The following is a 23746-nucleotide window of genomic DNA, read 5'->3' on the forward strand; positions in this document are numbered from 1 at the left end:
ATCTATAAGTTTTTTGCCGCCGTTTTACTTTTCCCTGTCAGCGGAAATTTATTTTCGAGCTGTTGCATATTGGTGTACGGTGTGACTTAATTGTGTCACCTACGACAACTACATTTCTGTTTCTTAAACATGTTTTTGTAGTTTGTTTTAATCTGTTATTAACGTCTGGGCAGGTAACGGAAGAGAAAGCTTCTCTGAGATTTCACGAACGCAAAACACGAGAACGTAATGTTTTCGTGCTCCACAGAAAAACACAAATACTGATTTCCCGTACTGTCTTAATTCAACATGCAAATACACTACTATAACTGGCTCTTCTTAACAACTGAGTTATACTGCGAAACTTTTCGATTTCTTGTAGTGTAAATAACGGTCTTGCTCCCATGATTTTTAAATTAATTTTTCTAAATTTAGTGCATAATCCATTTGTTATTTGCCGTTTTCACTAATGACTCGATTTCAACCTTGGGATTATTGTGCGAGAAAAATTGGAATACTGTATCAGTTTTCAGAGACTAACGTTTAATTATCGGTCACTTCTCTTTTCCATCAGAAAAGGACGAAGATTCCGTGGAAATGGACTTGGTGCTAAGATCGACAGACGTCGAAAGTATGTTAAGTAGGGCAAAATTACTTTGCACAGGCAGCCTCAAATAAAAGCTTGCATGTCAGTATCTATAGGCCAACAAAGAAAGCTATTTGGGATTGATGATAACGACATACGATCAGAGCGATCAGTTAAGTCTTATTTAACGAAGGAATTGAAAATATAAATTATTCTCTACCGCCATTGCATACTTTTTGCTGGTTTTATCGTTAAATCACAGTCACGTTTGTCTTTTTTATAATTTACCTGTTTTATGAGTAGAACTGTACTACGGTCGTCCTGATTTTTCAGTATTTTCGCAGAGCAAATACAAGTGCGCTAAATTCAGCGACTCCTCATTCTTTGTCGTAGTATTATAGAAACTTATGCAGCGAGTGACAATGAAAGACAGGTTAAAATGTAGGATGACAGTGGAGTAGGAAAGTATATTTTAGCGGCCAGAAGTTCGTTAATATTATTCGCTCCACCTACGATCGCGACGTTATTTTCAGAAGTCCGTAGTGGAAAATCAGAATAAAGTGCTTGGGTGTTTTCTCCGAAAGGTACGAATCCGTCTATACCCTTGACAGTCTGCCTGTACCCTCGTCACTATGAAGATCACGTTGATCATCTTTTTTTTTTTTTTTGAATTTACCTGTTTCCCGAATAGAACTGTACTACTATAGTCCTGCTTTTTCAGTAATTTCGCAGAACAAATATAAGTGCGCTAAATTTAGCGACTCAGATTTCACTCACAACATTACATGTAGCAGCGTGAGGCCCGCACTGTTGAACGAAGGACGGAGCGCAGTCCGCGGCGATCCGGCCTCAGATGGCGGGAAGCGCGGGGGGTCCGGCCGGGAAGTAGGGAGCCGGCCGCCGCACCTCACGGCTGCCTCCGCCGCTGCTTGTTCGCGCAGCGTTGTCATCGACTAAGCAGTTACGGAGGCGCAACGCGGTATTTTGTAACGCGCTTGTCGGCAAGGGGAAATGCTTCTTGACGGACAAGGAACACCTACTCTGTATCGATTCTACGCCGTACAAAACCTGATTTCCACAAAAAAATCGTGCTGGTCACGAGCGCTTTCTAATCTAGCGCCGTCATATGCAGTGGAACGCTCGAAAATTAACCATTTCAATTACTGTTTTTTTTTCTGCTCACGAGCGAAAGAAACGAAAACTTCCTGAGTATTATTTAAGCGAATCTTCAGTGGTTTCGCGCGACACACAAAGACAGTAAAATATATTTGATGACTAAAAGTCTGTTGATTGTATTTCAGTTTTTATTTCCGATATTTCGTATCGAAAATTCCATAGACATTATTTGCAAGACTTACGAAAAAATTTATACAAAACTTGGAAAGCGTGCCGATGGAGTTTACGCACCGAAATACATATCGGAAAAGAAAATCGAAATACACAGAGTCGACAGATTTCCTAACAATGAATCAACAACGTACTACTAATCGTAATCGGAATAAAAGTACCTAACAGCAGACACCGCCTCGTAATCCATTTCAATTACTGTTTTTTTCTGCTCACGAACGAAAGAAACAAACTTCCTGAGTATTATTTAAGCGAATCTTCAGTGGTTTCGCGTGACACACAGAGACAGTAAAATATATTTGACGACTAAAAGTCTGTTGATTGTGTTTCAGTTTTTATTTCCGATACGTATTTCGTATAGAAAAATCCATAGACATTATTTGCAAGCCTTACGAAAAAAATTTATACAAAACTTTGAAAGCGTGCCGATGGAGCTTACGCACCGAAATACGTATCGGAAAAGAAAATCGAAATACACAGGGTCGACAGATTTCCTAACAATAAATCAACAACGTACTACTAATCGTAACTGGAATAAAAGCACCTAATAGCAGACACCGCCTCGTAATAATTCAGCATCACCGCTCACTTTGGGTTAACATATAAAACTGGGAATAGATAAAATTTTATAAAAAAATTTTATTCCAACGTTGGCTCTATACGTAACGACAGTAAGTTTGAAATGTAGATACCGTCTGGGAAAATACGTTTCCCAGCCAACGTCATTTAAAATTTTCTTCCCCACCCTACATCTGTACGCGCGGACGTGAGATCTTGCTTGTTTGTTGGCTCTTTTTTCCTTTAAACTCATTGTCTTTGCGGCAGCATATTGTATACCTTATGTAAATGCGTAAGGCATGTTAGTCGTTCGCGTGTCAGTTGAAATACGTGCGTTCGGTCCTCGCAACTGTCGCACGACTTAGCGTTGTCTGGTGCCAGATGAAACGGTTGCTTTTAGATTTCGCGAGTGACAATTATTAATTTCTGCACAAATTTTTTGGTTATTGTTAATTACTACTTGGCGACAAAAGAGGACAGCTAACCGTTGCTGATTTGGCAGAAGGGAATTTCAGCCGACGTAGCTCGTTGACTGACGCGCATACTAGCACATGTTCGACGCCAAACTGCTGACGTAGTGCTCTGCCTGGAACGCAATTTCACGAAAGTAATTTCCCGTTTCGCCGACCCGGCTTTCGTGCAGAAATCCTGCGATTGGGACACGCCAAGTGCGCACCTCGGTATGTGGCGCTGCGATTGGAACTCCAGATAACTTGTCTCATTACCCTGTGAAATACCACGCGGGAACGGAAAGTTTGCACCTTCAGCATAATTCTAACAATTTCAGCGAGGCGGTGCCATGTAACGACAGATTTTGTGTTTTGCAGACGATTACGATTTTTAATCGTTCGGTGGCTAATGTTCGCCTCAGACGGATGAGAAGCTTCTGTCCATTCAATTAGTATCTTAACACAGATTAAGGAAAGAATTTCATGGCGATGGATCCTTAAAATATTCAAACTACAGACAACACTTGGTCGTAGCATTATAGAAACTTATGCAACGGGTGACAAAGAAAGACAGTAAAAAATAGGGTGGCAGTGGAATAAGAAATCCTATCTTAGCGCCCAGAAGTTTTCTGGTCTTACCATCACGACATTAGCGGAAAATCAGAATAAAGTGCTTGGGTGCTTTCTCCGGACGATACGAATCTGTGTCTACCCTTGTGACTGTGAAAAGCAACTGGTGGACAGCGAAGTCGTATGCTTAACAAAGGTACCACTGATAGAACCCGTAAAAGGCGTGTCACGGGAAAAGGATGATGTCTCCTAGGAACTTCATCAATGGTTAGAAACTGCGGAAAAGACAGCGACAGCTATAGCAAAATGAATGATTGGTTCTTGTTGGGTATGTCTCATAACGAAAAGAGCGATAGATGCGAGGCAGGTTTTGGCCAGTATATGGCACAACGAGATGTACTCAAATGATTTTTTAACTCTAGGAATGTCAGAGTCACAGAGACAAATACACGAGAAAAAGTCTATCCGAGACGAAAGCCCACTGACAGCGTTCGTTTGAAGCGTTTCACGAGGAAAGGACTGCCCCACGGAAACCTGTTAACCGTTAGGAATTAACGGAAAAACAGCGATAGTTACCACAAAATGAATGACACGGTTCCTGCTGGCCTTGTGCCATGGCCAAAAAGCGAGAGGTGCGTGGCAGAGATTTGGATAGAATGTGGTGCAACATGACGCACTAAAAAGCTTTTCAACTGTAGCGTTGTTAGACACGAAGAGGCAAATACAGAAGAAACACAGTCGCTCACACGACGCTACCCAAATCCTTATCTTGCATCTCTGGCACATACCCAACAGCAATCGTGACATTCATTTTATAATAACTGTCGCTTTATTTCCCGCTATACGGTCCCTAAAGATTAATCACCTACATGGTACTTTCCACGAGACGTTATACGTTTCTCGTGACACAGCCCTAACGAACCTAGAAATGATGCTGTGGCGCAACAGGCCTTCCGCAACAAACGTTAGCGAAGGTTGATATCTCAGTGACGAGTGACATTTGAAATCATCCTAGCACAGTCTCACAAACAACGCGAAGTGTTCCGGATCTCTTCGAAAGATATGCTGCACGAAGAGGTGCTGCCGTCTCAGCGCCATACAACCTAGCCGTCAGTCTGACGCGAACAGTTCCAGCGACATTAGGCTTACAACCCCACGAATACGAGCTACCTGTAGCTATAGGATACGGCGTAAGTTGTCGGCAGTTCCAACGGGGTTGTCTCGCGCTCGCACAAGAATAGAGCGAAGAGTTTCCCGGCGACACTCGGTGCAGTCTGCAGGTACCAACCTTCCTGATATAATCCGTACGTGGTTCCGGCTGGCAGGGACGTCTCGTTAGTGAACCGGCCTCATCGGCGACGCGACGAGACCCCGGCGCGCAGCTCCGCATACGGCGGCGCTCATCTGCTGACGCACTCACTCTCACACTGGCCGTCCCAGACACCTGGCAGTTGTCAACGCACGGAGGAGCAACTGCTGCCGCAACTAACGGGTGACAGTTTGCTGGCAACACGCAATTCGACAGGGCAGGGGCGAACACAGGTTGCGCTAACTCGGGGCAGCAAAACTGTCGCGCGGACGGGAGGTCTGGCCGCTGTCGCGCGGCTGCGGCTCTCTCGCGGCACTGTGCTGTTCCCGCGCTGGGTCGGGGCACACTGGTCGCCGAGAGCGGACGGCGGACTCGCCTGCTTGCAGCCCGCTAACTGCAGCTATCGCAGGCTCGGCGGGTGGCCGCGTGTCAGGGGCTGCCTTCGCGCCGCTCGTCCGCGGGCGGCCGCTATTGGCTGACGCTGGAGTCCGGGCCACGCCCTGAGCTCCGCCTCTTCCCCCACCAGCGCGCCGCGGGGCGGGCGAGAGGCGCCGGCACGCCGGGCGCGCGCGCGCGCGCGCGCGCTCCGCACAGTCACTCACTCACACACACACACACACACACACACACACACACACACAGGGAGCGGCGCGGGCTATGCGAGTCGTAATAAACCGGCCGCCTCTACCCCTCCCCCGCCCCACCTACCCCGCCGCTTCCATGTACCAGCCCTGCGACGCCAAGCCGGCGCGGTTATTTACGAAAAACATCCGGCGAGATGCGGTGGCGCCGGCAAACTCCCGAAAGACGGGCGCCGTCGTCGTCGGCGACGCCGGCCGCCCAGGGACCGGCGTCGCGACGCTCGTCCCGCGCTCGGCGCGGCGCGGCGCGGCGCTGTGCGGTCGCGGTCCGCGGTCTCTGCGGTTTTGCTTCAGCCAGACCCCCGCTTATTACAGAGGCTCTGCAAATGGGGATCGGATATAACGCTACCTTTGTTGCGCGCTAATCCCGACATCCACCTAAAGTGACAGTGTGATTACCTGACGTAGACCGAAAGCAGAAAAATCGAATCTCATCCGATATCTGACGGTAGTTTTAAGATCTTCCTCCCTGTGTTGACAGATGCCGTAAATACAAGATACGCCAAGTGCATCAGTGATATTTGTGAATTCTCCAGGCCCATTGTCGACTTAGCGGTTCTACGTTTTTCGTAAAGGATCTACGTAACGTCCTGGATATATTTTTTCGTCTTTGTTGTACCTTTTTATTTCTAACTCACATAAGCAGGGCGGGTAGTTACAGAACTACACATCCCGGCGACAAATGTAAACGGATCTTGGTGCGAGCCCCAGGGAAGTGTGTTGGGACTCTTATTGGCAGACAATATTAATAGTAAACTTATACATTTTGGCAGATGGTGCAGTTGTCTATAATGAAGTCCTCTGGGAAAGAAAACCTCCGTCCGAACAGGCCTCGGTACCGACCGATTACAGTGCCATCCTAAGTCGACTTGCGTCATCGGAGCCGGCCCGGGTGGCCGAGCGGTTCTAGGCGCTTCAGTCCGGAACTGCGCGACCGCTACGACCGCAGGTTCGAATCCCGCCTCGGGCATGGATGTGTGTGATGTCCTTAGGTTAGTTAGGTTTAAGTAGTTCTAAGTTCTAGGGGACTGATGACCTCAGATGTTAAGTCCCATAGTGCTCAGAGCCATTTGAACCATTTTTTTGCGTCATCGGATGAGGACAAGAAGGGTCGTGGGGTTGTCATACCGCTCACCCGGCCGTTTCAAGTTTACATGACCTGGAGCCGATATCGGTCAAGCAGCTACAGAGGCTGAATGCAGCCCGGTAGGTCAACACTGCATATCGACCCAGTGGGTCACCCATTAAAGTGCCAACAATATCTGACGGTGCTTAACTTCAGTGATCTGAGGCGGCTTGGAAAAAAGCTGCACAAATATGCAGCCAGATCTCGATAAGATTTCAAAGTAGTGCAAACATGACATCTTGTTTTAAACGCTCAAAAGTGTAAAACTGTGCATTTTACCAACGAAAAATCTAGTAACCAGTGACACCAATGTCAATTTTGTAGGTAAAGCAAGTAGCAGATTTAGCTTCGTAGGACATCTGGAAAATGCAGTCTACAAAGTAGACTATACTCGAGCAACGCTTAGTAAAATATTGTTCAAGTGTGCGAGACGGATACTGCATAGGACTAAAAGGGGCTTTGAAAGCAAACAAAGAAGGGCAGCACAACAGCTTTCACGTTTGTTTGACCCACTTGAGAGCGTCACGGGTATGCTGAAAAACCGGATCTGGTCGACGGTTGAAGGTAGATGCCATTTGCCTTAGCTACAACCGAAGGTAAGTTCCCGAAAACGTTGGTGGGAACCCGGGGGCTCCATCAGTATCAATTTATTGTGGCTAGTGGGTGGGACTGAGTATGCGGCAAAGAGTGTATTCAACGACTTGTCAAGAATAAGTTCCTAACACACTCGTTCCGGAGGGATCGCCGCTTTAAACTGAGACATCGCATACGGCCTCTCAGGCTAATTTCGAACTGTAGATGCAATCGTCAGTGGTCTACCCTTCTCTAGTCTCACCCCCGTATGGATGCGGCGCTTTCTTCGAGGCCAGAAGATCTTTCTGAGACCGCAGCGACAGGTTTCCATTGCTAATGCTGGCCCGCCAAACCTGCTATGCTAACTTGATTTATCGTCACGAGTTATAGTGAAAGACGCTAACTGTATTCACCTGATTACGATGCCGGCTCTCTCCGTAATGTATGTGTATCCCCTCTTTACAGCGCGTATTGAAGTCCTGACTTGGCCGTCGCTGTACCGAAGGAGTCTGAACAAGACTCCGTAAGTATTGGTGTGGTGCACATCACCAGGTAAGCCGGGCAGCGTGTTTTCTCTCGACAGTTCGCCTTGCTTAAAATGGAGCTTTAACTGTTTTCTCGTCATATTCAGGCTTAGTACAATGCGACGCCTGTATTGGCGGACACTTTTCTCTGTTGCGTTATCCATCTCATTGTAGGAAGTACGGCTTGCTGGTCTCCTGTAGCACCCGTGTGGCGCCTGTATCTGGACGGTCAGCTTTAGTGGCGTCCAATTGCTACTTTTTTACATGGCACACAACTTCCGGAAGACTAAAACTGCGGTAATCGTTGCCCACTGTTGTGTTTATATCTTAATGCTTGAATCGCTTTTCTGGTCAAGTATCGGTTTGTCGAGCATTGTTTTACCCGAATGGCCTATGCAGATCAGTAGCTCCGGTTGCCGATTTAGAGCACGATGGTTCTCTTCAGTTCATTATATGACGTGAATAAATTCTTTCTCAGGCCAATATTTTATTCCGGTTCTTTGGCAAAATGTCATTCCATGTAGATTAGCCGATATTTTTAAAAACAAGAAGGAACCTGACGACGTAAGCACGTACCAAGCACGGTTGATGGTTTACATGAGAGCAAAATCAAATGTGCACGAGGTAATCGGAAAGTAGTGTTTTTACATGACCAATTAGAAACGTTTTTGCAAAATCTGTGTACGGAACCCCACGGAAACGTAGTAAAAGTGACATCTTAATCGGCGGAGGAAAATGTGCTCGCAACCTGCCAGAGACTCATATGTGTATGTTGTTATACATATCGTCCTGTCGACGATATCGTCACTAATGACACAGCACATGCTTCGACAGGACAAGCTTGGGGAAGGAAATGTGCCGCGCCATTTTTAAACGAACATACTGGTATTCCCCGTAGTCGACGTGGGAAAAGTACAGAAAACCTACGCCTGGTGGGCCGAAATTGTAGTCCAACTCCTTCCGAATGCGAAACCAGCGTTCTCTACGATGCTGGTGTGCTACGTTTCTTTGGAGGAGATAGAGAACCATGGCAGCGCCTGTTGAAATGACGGCGAGAAACCGCCTAAAAACCACGCCCAGACTTGTCTGTGCGCCAGACAAGTGGTTGTTAAGCCGCCTCCGCAGCTTATCTCCATCTCTGTGATGGCGTTCTGTGCGTTACGCTACACAGTCTAGTCTGTCTTGGTTTGCTCTAGTTTAAAATTGCATATCGCTTTTGAATTAGGCAACAGCGAACAGAAACGCCAAACGAACATATCTGGATTCGAAGCCACGGTCTACTGATCCCGGTGTCAAGCCCTAGCCAGCCCGACTGACGAGCCGACAGTAGCTGTTTTTTTCCCAGAGAAGAATGTAACAATGGAACGATTGCCGAAGTGGTTTACGTTTGTCGCTCTGCTTACGCAAAGAAGTCTCAGAATTTACAAACAGGAATGCGGTACAGTCGGACCTACGTCCAGTGATGGTAAATGGAATACGTTTCCGTCTAGAAGCTGCACCCCAAAGCAACTCCTGTCCCTGTCTGCTGTTTTGGCAAGTGCCAACGATCATTAAATCAGCACAGCTATCTCACAACCCGTTGTCTGCCATTGAACTTTGGCGGGTGGAGAGATACTGCAGAGAAAAAGTTGGGAAAATGGAAAGAAGAAGACGACACTGACGTTTAGTACATGAAGGCAACATTCTCTTGGGGCTAGTGAAATCGCTGCTCATGTTGACTGTGTTGGTAGCTTTTTTTGTCCTTGTCTTCTGTCGCCATCTCTGCACCTCCCACTGAAAACTGATGAGTGCTCCACTCTAATCATTTCATATGAAAGAAATAAGCGAGAACGCTGTGTGTTTACCAGTTGTAGAGCAATTTCCACAACAAGCTGCCGTTCAGTATCGTAACGAGGAAAAAAGTTACTCCGCAGACTTAAGTACAGTGTGATTTTTCCGACGATTGTGTTGTTTCTTCAAGGTTTCCAGTGTGTAATCAATTTTAGGAGAAGTACAAACGAATGTGAGATCGTCTAAACCGCTACAGTATAGTACTCCTGCCTGGTTATATAATCATACATGTTTAGAAAAGCACTCTAAGCACTGACACAATATCTGACCTCACTGCATACGTATTCACCATAAAATAGAATTATCAGCAGAAGACAACAAAGGAAATCATGTGGACAACGGACGTATAGATGGGAATTCAAGTTATCCCACCAGCAGGATTCGAACGCTTTGTTGACGCTAAGTTCCGTTAGAAAGTGGAATTACAAAGACGCGTAATGTCAACCGCTATGGTGCCCCTCGCCCAAGTTCTCGTCACAGCACGCATGAATCACAGCACAGCTGAAGTAGAAATAACACTATACAATAAAGAAATAACAATATACAATAAAGAATGTCAAAACAAATAAAGTATCGAACAAGTGATCGTTGTCGAACTCGAATAAGTTATGCGGTTTAGCAAGTGTGTAAATATTTTTTGGCTTAACGCTTTCGTTGACTTAATTACTGCTTAGGTTCTGTTTCGTATCGCCGATTTTCATTTCGTACAGGTATTAGCAGCTGTAACTTACTGCTGAAGATGTGATACTCGTTAACGAATGGATGAGAAAGCGGACGAGATTTGACAGACTAAACATAAATCAACATGAACAAGTTTTCTTGAGTATACTTTAGTGGGACGATTTACAGAACGCTCTTATTATCCATTCCTTATATTAATCACAACGTAGAAAACTACCGGTCAGTGGTTGCTAAGGTAACAACTGGCGCATTTTTTTCTTGGCAGCAGACCCGTGTAAACCTAACAAAATACGAGCGTACGGAATATAAGACCAACAGTGTACTTCGGTTGAAGAGTTTCTAGCAAACAAAACACTGCATGTCATTCTGGATGGAAAGAAGTTTTCAGACGTAAAAGTACCTTCGGGTATGCTCTAAGGGAGTGTTATAGGTCCATTACTTTTCGGAATATGCATAAATGACATACTGGACAACATCGGAAGTACCATGAGGTTTAACGTGTGAATGATGCTGTGTTGCACAGAGAAGGCGCAACGCTACAAAATTGTAGCGAAATACAGGAAGACCTGCGAAGGTTCGACGCTTGGTGCAGGGATTGGCAAATGACCCTCGATATAAACAAATGTGACGTACTGCGTACACGAAGACAGAAAGAGCCATTATTGTACGATTACACGATTGCGGAATAGTCATAGGAGGCAGTTGTTCCCACAAAATATCTGGGAGTATGAGTACGGACCGATTTAAAGTGGAATGATCACATAAAACTAATCCCAGGATATAGAGTGCAAGAATCTCCAGGAAGTGTAGCCCGTCAACAAACGAGGTAGCCTGCGTAACACTCGTTCTACCAATACTTGAATACTGTTGGTCAGTATTGGATGTGTACCAGATAGGTTTGATAGAGAAAATCCGCAAATGCTAAGGCTCTACTTTCGAATACCTGAGAGACCGAAGGAATAGCAGCGAGTTTCTTTACAGGTTCATTTATAAGCACGAAAGCATCACGTCCGGAGATGACCATAACGCTGCAAGAGGGGCGTTCTGCATACGGTGTTGCTTTGCTTGAGGAGTCAACCAATGTATTGCTTCCTCCAGCGTATATCTCGCAAGAATAGTTTGAGGATAAAATTAGAGAGATTCGAACCTACACGGAGGCTTACCGGCAGTCGTTCTTCCCGCGAAGCATTCGCGACTGGATCAGGAAAGGGGGCAGACAACAGTGCTACACAAAGTACCCTTTGCCAAACACCACAAGGTGGCGGAGTGTATATGTAGATGTAAATACAGGTATTGGTTCGAGACGGGATCCTTTTTTTGACAATAACTCCTCACATGCAAAATCACTAATTGGTACTTACCTAAAAAAGGTAAGACAGTCACCGCCTCAGTGCGGATCTGAAGACACCATTGCTTTGCTGGGTCACATAAGAGGCTGACTTGATCTTGTCTTTCTGCGATGTGAGAACCATCTCAGCTAACCAGTTGTTGAGGAAGGTTAGGTAACTGCAGAAATTCTGACAGCGTGTGTTGCAAGAAGGTTTGAGCATGATCACGAGAAAATCCCAGAAATTATAGCTTATAAAGAGGCTTCCGACGCACCATTTGCTCATCGAACTGGGAAAGGGGGAGGGAATTGACAGCGGTATCGAAAGTACCCTCTGCCACACGCCTAAAGAGGCTTGCGCAGTAGCGTAGATATAGACATAGCTTAACAAGTAACGCGTGATCAGATTTATAGTGCGAAAAGCAGTTCAATTCACCGTCAGTATCAGAAAGTCTCTCACAGTCTCTTGGATGAACCATCTATTCGAACATAGAACGTTAGGATCTTTGGTAAGATGCTCCCAGAGAGAATAGGCAAACACAAAATAAGACATGAATATTTTATTTGTCAGCGTTCAAGAGTCATCGGCATCGGGTCCTTGGTAAGGAAACACTATCCTATTCCGAGAAAGATCAAGACAACTTCGGTTGTGGCTTAGCTGAAAGAACTTATTCAGTATAAAATAAAATAAAAGTAATTAACGGAATAACGATGAATGACCTGAGGTTTGAACGGCATTCCAGGACTCCAGGTACAGTCCCTTAACCACAGCACAGTCTTACACGAAAAAGTAGGAAAATGTTACACGTTTCTAGCCGAAAGCGCTGAAATTTCGCGTTTCTAAAAGCGAACCCCTATTTAGTAGTTTTTCTGTGAAACGCCGATATTTCAGTCCCTGCTCGTACATTAACGTACATATGAGAGATTCTAGCGTATTCACATGGAGCGAATAACAAGATAAAATTACGTAAAAACGTGGCACGGTATCAGTGTCTGCAAATTATGAGGCAATTTCGTGGCTATAGAGCACTCACGGGCCTCAATAAATGCGATTACTAACGCGTCGTTTGGGACGGCGGATCTGCAACAATTGAAATTATTTCGGTTCATTGCGCGTGTTGCTAAACACGGCGTTGGCGGCGGCAGGCGGCGCTTCGGCGCTTGCGGATCGCAATAGCGGCCATTAAGCTTTCACAAAAGCTAGGGCAGCGCCATACATCCGATTTTTCTTTTTTGTGGATATCCTGTAACTCTAATCTGGTGACACTGCGATAGCGGTCGCTCGCAGGGTAAGTCTTTGAACTTAAAGCATCTATTTTTTTTTTAGAGCACCGATTCTCGTGTTGGTTTTCATAAATAAGCAAGCAGCGAGTTTGCGGTTTCGAAAAGCGCAGCCTTTGAGTATAATTCGGACGATAACAGCGTGCGGATTGTTTAACTATTTGACAATAATTTGATGTAGAACTGCATTTGTTTGTCATTGTGAATGATTTGTAGAACTCAGTTATTGGTTTTGCTTGAATACTTGGTTTAAGTGTCTCCGAAGCTAGCTTCTGAGCAGTAAGTTGTGTTTGAGCAGATTGTCCACGGGCGTATAAAAGTGGTGGTTCGTGACGATTTTCTCCACTAGTTCATTTGCGTTTTGTGAATAGATTGGGAAGTTACGCATCCTGCAAGATGGACCATTTAGATGGGCATAACTCGGTGTAGACCCTACGAGGACAGATGACATCACGGCTATTGCCGCGCGACCGTCCCAACAAATTCGCACGACTCGTCTTGGAGCAAGCGCAGTGTCGTTGACCTACAGCACGTTACCAGCGCACTTCAAAGTGAACCTGAACAGTCGAGAAGACTGACAACGTTAAGATGGCAAATGTTCGTATATGTATTGATGTAAATTGTGTTTTACTTAAGTATTCTCCTGAACCATAGATATACCCGCCTAGTAAGCTACGTCGACCTTCTGCCAATAGATAGGAATCTCCGTGGCGCACAGCGTCATAGATTGGTGAGCGCCTAATAGTCAATATTAGATTGCGTACCGTGTATGAGAGGGGAAGATGCTTTGTAAAACATAGATTAGTTGCATTCTTATCCTGCGCTCCACTGCTTTGCGAGACTGCCACTCTCATGTCATTATTTGCCTATCATTATTCTCTCTTTCACGACAGTTGCCTGAAATAAATTAAAGAATTATTTTTCTTTTATATTAGAAGCGGCTTTTCGGAGCGAATTGAATAAGCGGCAGTCAGATGAAAACGAGACAAATAGGGAAAAAAGTATTATACAAAAGTAAACGCCATAATTGGTAATACATCTATCCAGCTATGAAACAAGAAAAAGTGTTTGCGGTTGCCTACGGAACCGTGATTGTACCTCTTCGTCCGCAGCAAATCGGAGGCCACGAACGTCTTTCTTCAGGGCTACGAAAATACAGAAATCGCATGGGGAGAGATCGGAACTGTGTGGAGGATGTCTAAGGGCGTCCCAGCGAAACTAATGCAGCGTACTTGAAACAACGTCGGCAACATGTGAGCGGTCGTTTGGTTTGCAGGTTGCTCCGACTGCGCCGCAGAAGTGTCACTGGAACGCCCTTAGACATCCTCCACACAGTTCTGATCTCTCCCCATGCTATTTTCGTATTGTTAGAGCGCTCACGAAAGACATTCGTGGCCGCCGTTTTGCTTTGGATGAAGGGGTGCGTGCCTGGGCACGATCATGGTTACGTAGGCAACCGCAAACATTTTTCCATTCTCGCAGTGGGATAAATGTATTGTTATGGAGATTACTTTTGAAATATTTAACTGTTTAGTTACTTTTTTTCCATCTCTCTCGTTTTCACTTGACTTCCCCTCATAATCGCAATAACAGCGACACTCGGAAAAATGAAAATTTCTTCCTCTTTTCACAATGGGGCTATCTTTCGTCTCCTAAACTGTTAGAAAGAATTCAATTAAACACAGTCACTTGTGCTTTCGCCAACGTCCCTCTAACTTCCAAATTATTAGTTGTAGTATCAAGTATTAAATACTAGTAAGCCTTGAATGATACGCACGACACTGGAGTTTGGCAATGACAAGACTATAGCTACTTCTAGATCAGGCGCGAAAATGCGAGAAAACGTGAACCAAAAAATGATCGAGTAAATAAAGTGTTTTAGGCCTTCGCTGCCCATAAAGAAACTGTAATGTCATATGCGTACCTATCAGGAACAACGAACAGTAGAATAAGATACTATCTCCGTTTTAGGTAGGGTGTGGTGGGTTGCGACCAGTAGGCACCTACATCGTCAGACTATATAATCTGCAGGACTTTTGGACCACGTGGAGTCTGTTACTGTACTCCAGCCCTGAAATGGAATGGAAAACCCTGAACTCGGTAACGTGTCTCATGCACGAATAAATGCTTTCTGTTTTTCATTCAACAAATACACAAATTCATACAATGCAAACTCCCGTACTTTTTTTTCATTTCTCTCCTATTTCCTCTTCTTATTCTACTCATCAAAGCTGTGCAGGGGGCATTATTGCTTTTACGCTTCTTTACGTGGTAAAAGCAGTAATTTCTCTACTTTTTTCATAGTGGTATCTACGCGGTACGCACTTAACGCATTTATTGGTACGCCATTTCGCTCCTTCAGGTTACATACTTCGCCGATCTTGCAATGCCCCAACCATAAGTTTGCCGAACGCACTTGAGGCGAGAGAATAGACCTACCGCGACTTGTGTCACCCTTATTTGAGTGTTTCCAGTCTCTACGGCCGCACAAGTGTCTTATAACCGACTTCTTGTGTTAAGCTCGAGATACCCGAGATTTTCCCAGTGAGCCGCTTTCGACCACTCGCTTCCTCCGCAACGGTGATATTCTAACACATTAAATCACTTGGAAGCCCTGTGCTGTTTCACTGATGTCGCTCCAGTGATTTATCACCCACCACTGGTGTACGAAACCGCGTGGTTTTTCGTGGTCGCGTGCACCATGAGGCTATTAAAACAACCTTTCAGTCGTCTCTGGAAGTAAGCAGCACTTTAAGTGACATACGATGACTTTCTTCCGGTGTTCGATGCTGAGTTTTGCTATGTACACATGTGACGTAGCTTCTTGACAGACAGACCTTGGATCTTTCTGTTTCACGAAAAACAGATATCTTTGATAGCTTCAGCGGAGGTTTTACTGGGATGAAACTTAGTTATCTATGAGGTGTGCACTGATAGTTGAATGCTACGCACGGAAAGCAACTCTCTGGGTTCTAATCCCAGGCTGGTGCACTATTATTGCTACTTTTATTTATCGATTTATTTAACTTTACAGGATTAGAAGCATCATGCGCTCTCTTACGTGCCGCTACGGAATGAAAATTTCCTTTTTGATAAGTGTAATGTCCTAGGGCTAATATAGGCATTAATTTGATGATGATGTTTGGTTTATCGGACGCTCAATTGCGCTGTCATCAGCGCTCGTACGAAGTCCCAATTTTTACACAGTCCAGTTTCTTTTAACAGTCGAGTCTAGTCACTCTCACAAATGATGATCATTATGAAATGATGACAACACAGTCCCTGGGCAGAGAAAATCACCAACCCGGCCGGGAATCGAACACAGGACCCCGTGATCCAAAGGCAACAATAATTTGAGGAAGAAATTTCTGAGAATGTACGTCGGAAGCATAGCGTTGTATGTAATGGAGTCATAGCCCTTGGGAAAAATTGAAAAGAAGGGAATCGAAGTAACTGAAACGTGGTGTTACCGTAAGATGCAGAAAACTGTGTGGACTGATAAGATAAGAAAGGAGTAAGCCCTCCGCAGAATCGGCGAAGAAAAGGATATACGGAAAACAGTGACTGGAAAATGGTACAGGAAAACAGGAAAATGACTAATACGTCAGGGAATAGCCTCCTGTGGCGAGCCACAGAGGGCATAAACTCTATAGAACAAGAGAGACAGAAATATATCTACACAAATAATCGAGGACGTTGTGCTAACTTCTACTCTGAGACGAAGAGGTTAGTACAGGAAAGAAAGTGATGGACCAATCAGAAGACTAATGATAAAAAAATAACGTGTTAACTCAATGAACACGCCATGTATCGATGTAGTAAGATATGTGTGGGGACATGGTTGAACTGAAGTTTCGTTAACAGCGTCATCTGCCGGTATACTTATTCACAGTTCCACATGCTATAAAACTGATTTGCCCATCTCATATTTCATTATAGCAAAGATTTACAAACCATATGACTCACTTTTATGTTACTTTTATATCCAAATAGCTTCAGGCCATTACTATGCATTTATTAATATTGTAACATTAAATGATGTACAAATGTTGACAATAAACGAAACTGGTCGCATTGCTAGGGAAATACATGTCGTGGCATGGACCTGGAACTCTATCATTTCGCTATGAAAAGTTCCATGACAATCGATCAGTTCATTGCTAGTGGGCGAGAAGCTAGTTACATATGTGGTGTTACGCTCCGCCGGAAGGCAAACAGGGAAGGAATCCAGCGCATACTCACAGAAACCGTCATCGATAAATGTTTTGAGCTATAAAAATAATGGGTACGGATATATGCAGACTGGAATTGTCCTTAGCTGTAAGACGACGCCATTTTGTAAGTTCTAAGTTCTGCTGAATGAGTATCGTTTGTCATGTGTCAGACCTCACTAGTAACATTTTATAGTGGAAGACTAAACTACGTCCGCAGCAAGCTGCTCATCCACTCCCACTAGGTTGAACGATTCCGATGAAACGAATCAGACAGCAGGGACACACAAAGAAAAACAAACAAACAAACCAGTCTTCCACTAGTCTGCTGCGACCAGGAGTTTCATAGGAGTGGAAGGAGCTTCATATTGTGTGCACTGCCCCAGGCGAAGATTTTACGTAAGTAGCACTTTTAGCAAAATTTTCACACGAATTATTTACGGAAGAGTGCAAAAGTTGATAGAAGTTGACCCCAGGTAAGATCGGTTTGGGTTCCGGAGAAATGTGGAAACATGCGAGGCAATACTGACCCTGCGACTTTTCTTAGAGACTGAAAAAGGTAAACCTACGTTTATAGCATTTGTAGATTTAGAGAAAGATTTTGACAATGTTACCAGGAATACAGTTTTTGAAATCCTGAAGGTAGCAGTGAGCGGAAGGGTATCTACAGTTTGTACAGATACTGGTCTGCAATTACAGGACTCGGAGGAAATGAAAGGGAAGACATAACTAAGGGGGAATTAGACAAGCTTGTAGCTTATTCCCACTGCTGTTCAATCTGTACACTGAACCCGCCGTAACGTAGGAGGAACATGGAAGAGGAATTAAATTTCACCAAGAAGTGAAATTCTGTCAGAGACAGCAAAGGACTTGAAAAGGCAATTGAACGGTATGGATAGTGTCTTGACAAGAGGTTATAAGATGAGCGTTAACAAAAGTAAAACAAGGATAATGGAATGTAGTCGAGCTAAATTAGGCGATGCCACGGATATTAGATTAGAATATGAGACACTGAAAGGAACAGATGAATTTTATTATTTGGAGAACGAAAAAACTGGTGATGGCCCAAGTAAGGAGGATATAAAATGCAGACTGTCATTGAAAGAAAAATGAGAAATTTGTTAACTTTGAACATAAATTTAGGTGTAATATCTTTTCTACAGATGTAAGTCTGAAGTGTGCCTTGCGCAGAAGCGAAGGGTGAATGATAAACAGTTCGGACAGAAAGAGAATTCATGCTTTTAATATGTGATGATGCAGAAGAATGGCACAGCGCTGGATTGGACAACTTTTGTGATGGTATTGGATCGAGTGATGGATAAAGTAAATTTACAGTTATCGGATGATGAGGCACATGCGGGGCATGAAGGAATGGTTCAAATGGTTCGGAGCACTATGGGACTTAACTGCTGAGGTCATCAGTCCCCTAGAACTTGGAACTACTTAAACCTAAGGACATCACACACATCCATGTCCGAGGCAGGATTCGAAGCTGTGACCGTGGCGGTCGCGCGGTTCCACACTGTAGCGCCTAGAACCGCTCGGTCACATCGGCCGACCATGAAGAAATCGTGAGTTTGCTGATGGAGAGGGCGGTGCGGGCTAATCATTGTACAGGATGGTGAAGAAAGGATACAGACACTAACGGGGAAGTTTAAATATATATGAGGGTGGATAGAGCTAACTTCTGCGAGAAAGAACCCTTTGCATCAAGGGTAAGCAACATGGAAACAGTATACCAACAACTAAAAGCGTCTACAAGAAGAAATCGACTTTAATTTCCAAGATAAGACTTTGCTGCGCAGTGATACGATCGGAGGCTCTGTATGCCGCACAGTGGGTTTCTATGAACAGGAAAGGTCTGATGGAGAAATTAGACATAAGAGAAAGTAAGATATTGAGGAGAATTCTAATCCCAATGAAGAGGATGAAGCGACACAGCTATGAACTCCAAACACATTTAGGAAGAGAATTGCTTTCTGTGGTCACATTGCCTGTACGAGTCTTACAAAACTAAAAAAGCGAGGTTTACCGAGGTAGAAAAATACTTGCAAGAAGTGGGGATAGCGCTGGAGGTTATCCATAAACGCTCATGAATAAACTCCAGTAGCACATTGGTTTCCAAGAAAAGCCGGAACTAAAAACTAGCAGAACATGGACTGAGGCGAGGAAGGAACAGCAAAGGAAAGAAATGCGGGATACTGGGCTAAAAGCAAAGTCCAGGCGCAAGAAAAAGGAAGAGTGCAGTTGAAATACCGACATCGGAAGATGGCCGTCACGAAAGGAAGAGAAGGGGAGATCAGTGCTCAACTACAGTAAGCAGGTTCAAATGGATGTAGTCGTGGGCTGCAGTAGATAATGAAGAGGTTGGCACGGGATAGGCTATCACGTAGAGCCGCGTCGAAATAGTCTTCGGACTGAAGACCGCAACAACAATAACAACAACAACAACGATGGTTTAGAATGAACATGAGCTGACGTGGTCGCTAGCTGACCCATTACTGGACGGCCGTAGCAGAGTCTGGTTGTGGCGTTCGCATAACGCTAGGCGCCTCTGACTGCCCCTCCCCCACCCCCTCCTCCCACGACCGCCACCACCGCCGCCGCCCAGCATTACGTAACTCGCAGCTCGCAGAGAGCGCGTAGCCTCCGGCCTCAAGCAGAGCGCATTGAGAAACTGCTCTGCCGTTCTACCCCAAGTTCCTACTCACAAATCGCTGCAAGTCGGGTCATCTAACTTTTCGGCGATCTATGTAGTCGTACAGGGTGTTCCAAAAAGAATATACGTATTTCGAACATATATATTTATTAAGCAGTAAGACATACAACTATGTAACTTAGGACATATTCACGAATCTCTCAAATCTAGATTACCGATGTCCAATTAGATTAGATTAGTACTTGTTCCATAGATCATGAATACGACACTTCGTAATGATGTGGAACGTGTCAGGTTATTAAAAGGTGTCTATACAAGACACTTAATATTTTAATTTTTTTTTTTTTTTTTGGTTGGGGAAATTACCCACTTACTATATCCAAAAATTCATCTAATGAGTAGGAGGAGTTGCCATTAAGAAATTCTTTTAATTTCCTTTTAAAAGCTATATGGCTATCTGTCAAGACTTTTGATGCTGTTAGGTGAGTGACCAAAGACTTTTGTGGCTGCATAATTTACCCCCTTCTCAAAGTTAGATTTGACCTTGAGCAGTGAAGATCATCCTTTCTCCTAGTGTTGTAGCTATGTACACTGCTAATACTTTTGAATTCGTTCGGATTGTTAATGACAAATTTCATAAGTGAATATATATATTGTGGGGCTACAGCGAAGATCTCTAGCTCTTTAAAGAAGTGTCTGCAGGATGATCTGGGATGAGCTCCAGCAATTATTTTGTTTGGTTACACGCTTTTGTGCAATGAATACTCTTTTACTCAATGATGAGTTACCCCAGAATATGATGCCATACGAAAGCAGAGAATGAAAATAAGCGTGGTAAGTTAATTTACTGAGATGTATATCGCCAAAATTTGCAATGAACTCAAACGTTTCAGCAGATCCTCAGTGTGTTTTTTCCAGTTCAACTCCTCATCAATGCACACATCTAGAAATTTTGAATATTCTACCTTAGCTACCGATTTCTCATCGAAGTCTATATTTATTATTGGTGTCATTCCATTTACTGTGTGGGACTGTATATACTGTGTTTTGTCAAAGTTTAATCAGAGCCCATTTGCACAGAAGCACTTAATGATTTTCTGAAAAACTTCGTTTACAATTTCACCACTTAATTATTGTCTGTTGGGTGTGATAGCTATACTTGTATCATCGGCATAAAGTACCAGCTTTGCATCTTCAATATGTTCTCCACCAGCAAAGCGAAAAATCCGGGATGTTCAAAAGGTCTCTCCACAGTGATGCATGATTGATAGCCGCGCGTGCCGTGCAGTGAATATATCGAAATGAAACTCAGTGAAATACAAGTTATTAATTTATTGAATATTCATTTTTACTTACAAATTTTCACATCAATTATTGAAAGTGTCCCCCCTGTTGTTGAATACACAATTCAGTTCGTCTAATCGTGTTTCCAAACACAAGCTGTAACATTTCTTCTGTAACAGAAGCAGTGAAAGTGGATATTGCAGTTTTCAATTCATCGTCGGGTTTTGGACGATTTTTATAGACAGTTGCTTTCGCTGCACCCCAGAAGAAAAAGTCAGGTGGCGTTAGGTCAGGCGATCGTGGAGGCCAAAGTACCTGTGAAGTTATGCGACCACCAAAAACATCAGCAAGCAGTGACGTTGAAACGCGAGCAGTATGAGTGATTGCACCATATTTTTTTTAAAATAGCGCAAGTTCTCCTGTGAATGGGTACAGAATATCACTGCAGTATCGTTGTGCGTTTATTGTTTCGTTGAAAAATATAAGATCCACAATAACACGTCTAGAAATTGCAATCCAAACACCTATTATCACAGAATGAAGTGGTTCCTCATGAATAAACAATGGATTTGCAGTACTCCACATACGAGAATTTTGCGAGTTCATGTACCCGGATAAATGAAACCACGCCTCATCTGTGAAAAAAGTTTCATTAAGAATATCCCATTTTGTTGAACGAAATTTTTGAACCATTGACAACAATGCAGTCTCTTGCCATCGTCCGTATTTTTCAATTCTTGCACGACTGTCACCTTGCATGGGAAAAGTTCTTAATTTTGTCCTTACAGCTGTGTGGACCGTTCCGACACTAACATCAATTTCCTGGGCGAGTTTTCTTAATGACTTGTTCGGACTCACTGACATTTTATTGGAAATATCGAGTAGTTTATCCTCAGACAAAACGCTAGGACGACCACTTTTCGGTGCATCTGTCACTGAACCCGTACTGCGAAATTTGTTAATCAAATCTCGCACAGTATCGCGATGTGGGAGTGTTGTCTCCGGGGAAACTGAATTAAATGTTTGACGAACTGAAACAGTGTATTTACGGCCAGCTTTGAACACTTGTTCGACTAAAAGCACACGTTCTTCAATGGTTTGCATTTTAACAGTGGCAAAAGCGCGAAACAAACGAACAAAGGAACTAAACTTAAACGTTCACGTCAACACGTAACGACACACACCACCGATACTACTGGCTGGCTGGCTGAGATAAACGAAACAGAGGAATGTTGGAGAGTCCACTTGAAGAGAAGTAACCCAGGCAGACAAAAAATTATACGGCACGCGCCGCTAACAATTATCCGGCACTGCGGAGAGACTTTTTGAACACCCCGTATATCGTCGATAGTCTAATTCCTCCCTTACTCGAGCAGGCATATCCTTCTTAACTGATGTTATGGCAGTACGGATGCGGTTCTTCAACTCTTCTAGGTTTTGTGGTAGTGTTGATGCATAAACGTTGTTCTTAATGGAACGACACATGAAGAAGTCACAGGCCGTCGGCGACCTTGGAGGCCAGCTGAGAAGTGCTCAGTCACCGACTGTTTTACGACCACTCCAACGTCTCGGTAGAGTTTCATTCAGGTATTCACGCACTTGGCGTCTCCAGTGAGGGGGAGTCCCATCTTGTTGGAATATGAAGTTGGTCCTCGTTCAGTCTCGGAAACAACGTTTTGTAACATAGCAAAATACTGCTGTCGGTTGACGTGTTTCAGTCAAAGAAGAATGGGCCGTAAACAGGTGAGTGGGATATCGCACAAAACGCATTGACTTTGGATGTATCTCGTACAAGTTCAGTGTGTCCGTGTGGGTTCTGTAGACCCCCAATTCGAACATCGTTTCTGTAGCAAAATACTGCTGTCGGTTGATGTGTTTCAGTCAAAGAAGAATGGGCCGTAAACAGATGAGTGGGATATCGCACAAAACGCATTGACTTTGGATGTATCTCGTACAAGTTCAGTGTGTCCGTGTGGGTTCTGTAGATCCCGAATTCGAACTTCGTTTCTGTTTACTTTTCTATTAAGGAAAAAACTCGTTTCATCAGTGAACACGCTGCGTTGTGCGAAAGTGTTATCATTGTCAATAGCATTCTGAACATCGTCAGAAGATACCACACGTTTGCGTTTATCATCGTGAAGTAGAGCCCGTAACAGCTGTAACTTATACGGCTTCATAACCAACGGACGTCTCAAAACATTTCAGACTGTTGTAAGCATTTCTACTTTTGACGAGCTGATTTTGTAGGTCTACCTTGGAAAGCGGCTTGAACTCGTACGGGCCGGCCGGTGTGGCCGAGCGGTTCTAGGCGCTTCAGTCTGGAACCGCGCGACCGCTACGGTCGCAGGCTCGAATCCTGCCTCGGGCATGGATGTGTGTGATGTCCTTAGGTTATTTAGGTTTAAGTAGTTCTAAGTTCTAGGGCACTGATGACCTCAGATGTTAAGTCCCATAGTCCTCAGAGCCATTTGAACCACTTTTTTGAATTCGGACGACATTTTCGTCGGAAACATGAAAGCGGCTACGACTCTTTCATTTACATACAAATCCTCTGTCTACAAACTGTCGGTACCATCTACAAATGTTCCATCCCTTTGGAGGATCAGTCTGGTACCTCAATCTGAAACGTCCAAGCAGTGTAATCACGGAAAACACTTCACGATCTCGGGAACACAAAATGGTTTCTGCTGCAGAGCAGCAGTTTGGCAAACAGAAGAGAACCAACATCCAGCGGCAATGACTATAAATTAGACAATGTATTCATTCCTCCAATAACGGAGCTTTGGCGCAGAGATCGATAGTTTTGACAAC

At 44.2% G+C, this 23746-nt stretch overlaps 1 protein-coding gene across 7 annotated transcripts in view; it reads right to left on the reverse strand.

The window, feature by feature from the left end:
• Positions 1-23746, reverse strand: part of LOC126335458 (protein winged eye) — a 382243-nt gene that overhangs the window by 271692 nt on the left and 86805 nt on the right. For 4 of the 7 annotated variants that reach the window (XM_049998752.1, XM_049998754.1, XM_049998755.1 and 1 more), the window contains exon 1: positions 4778-5163. The exons of 1 other annotated variant lie outside the window; for it this stretch is intronic. The gene's annotated coding sequence lies outside the window, so the exon portion shown is untranslated. Of the gene's footprint in view, positions 1-4777; positions 5165-23746 lie in introns of those variants that run through there. 2 more of the 7 variants (XM_049998753.1, XM_049998757.1) reach the window with 1 other exon arrangement.

The sequence above is a fragment of the Schistocerca gregaria genome, chromosome 2 (genome assembly GCF_023897955.1).
Source record: "Schistocerca gregaria isolate iqSchGreg1 chromosome 2, iqSchGreg1.2, whole genome shotgun sequence".
Lineage (NCBI taxonomy): Eukaryota > Metazoa > Arthropoda > Insecta > Orthoptera > Acrididae > Schistocerca > Schistocerca gregaria.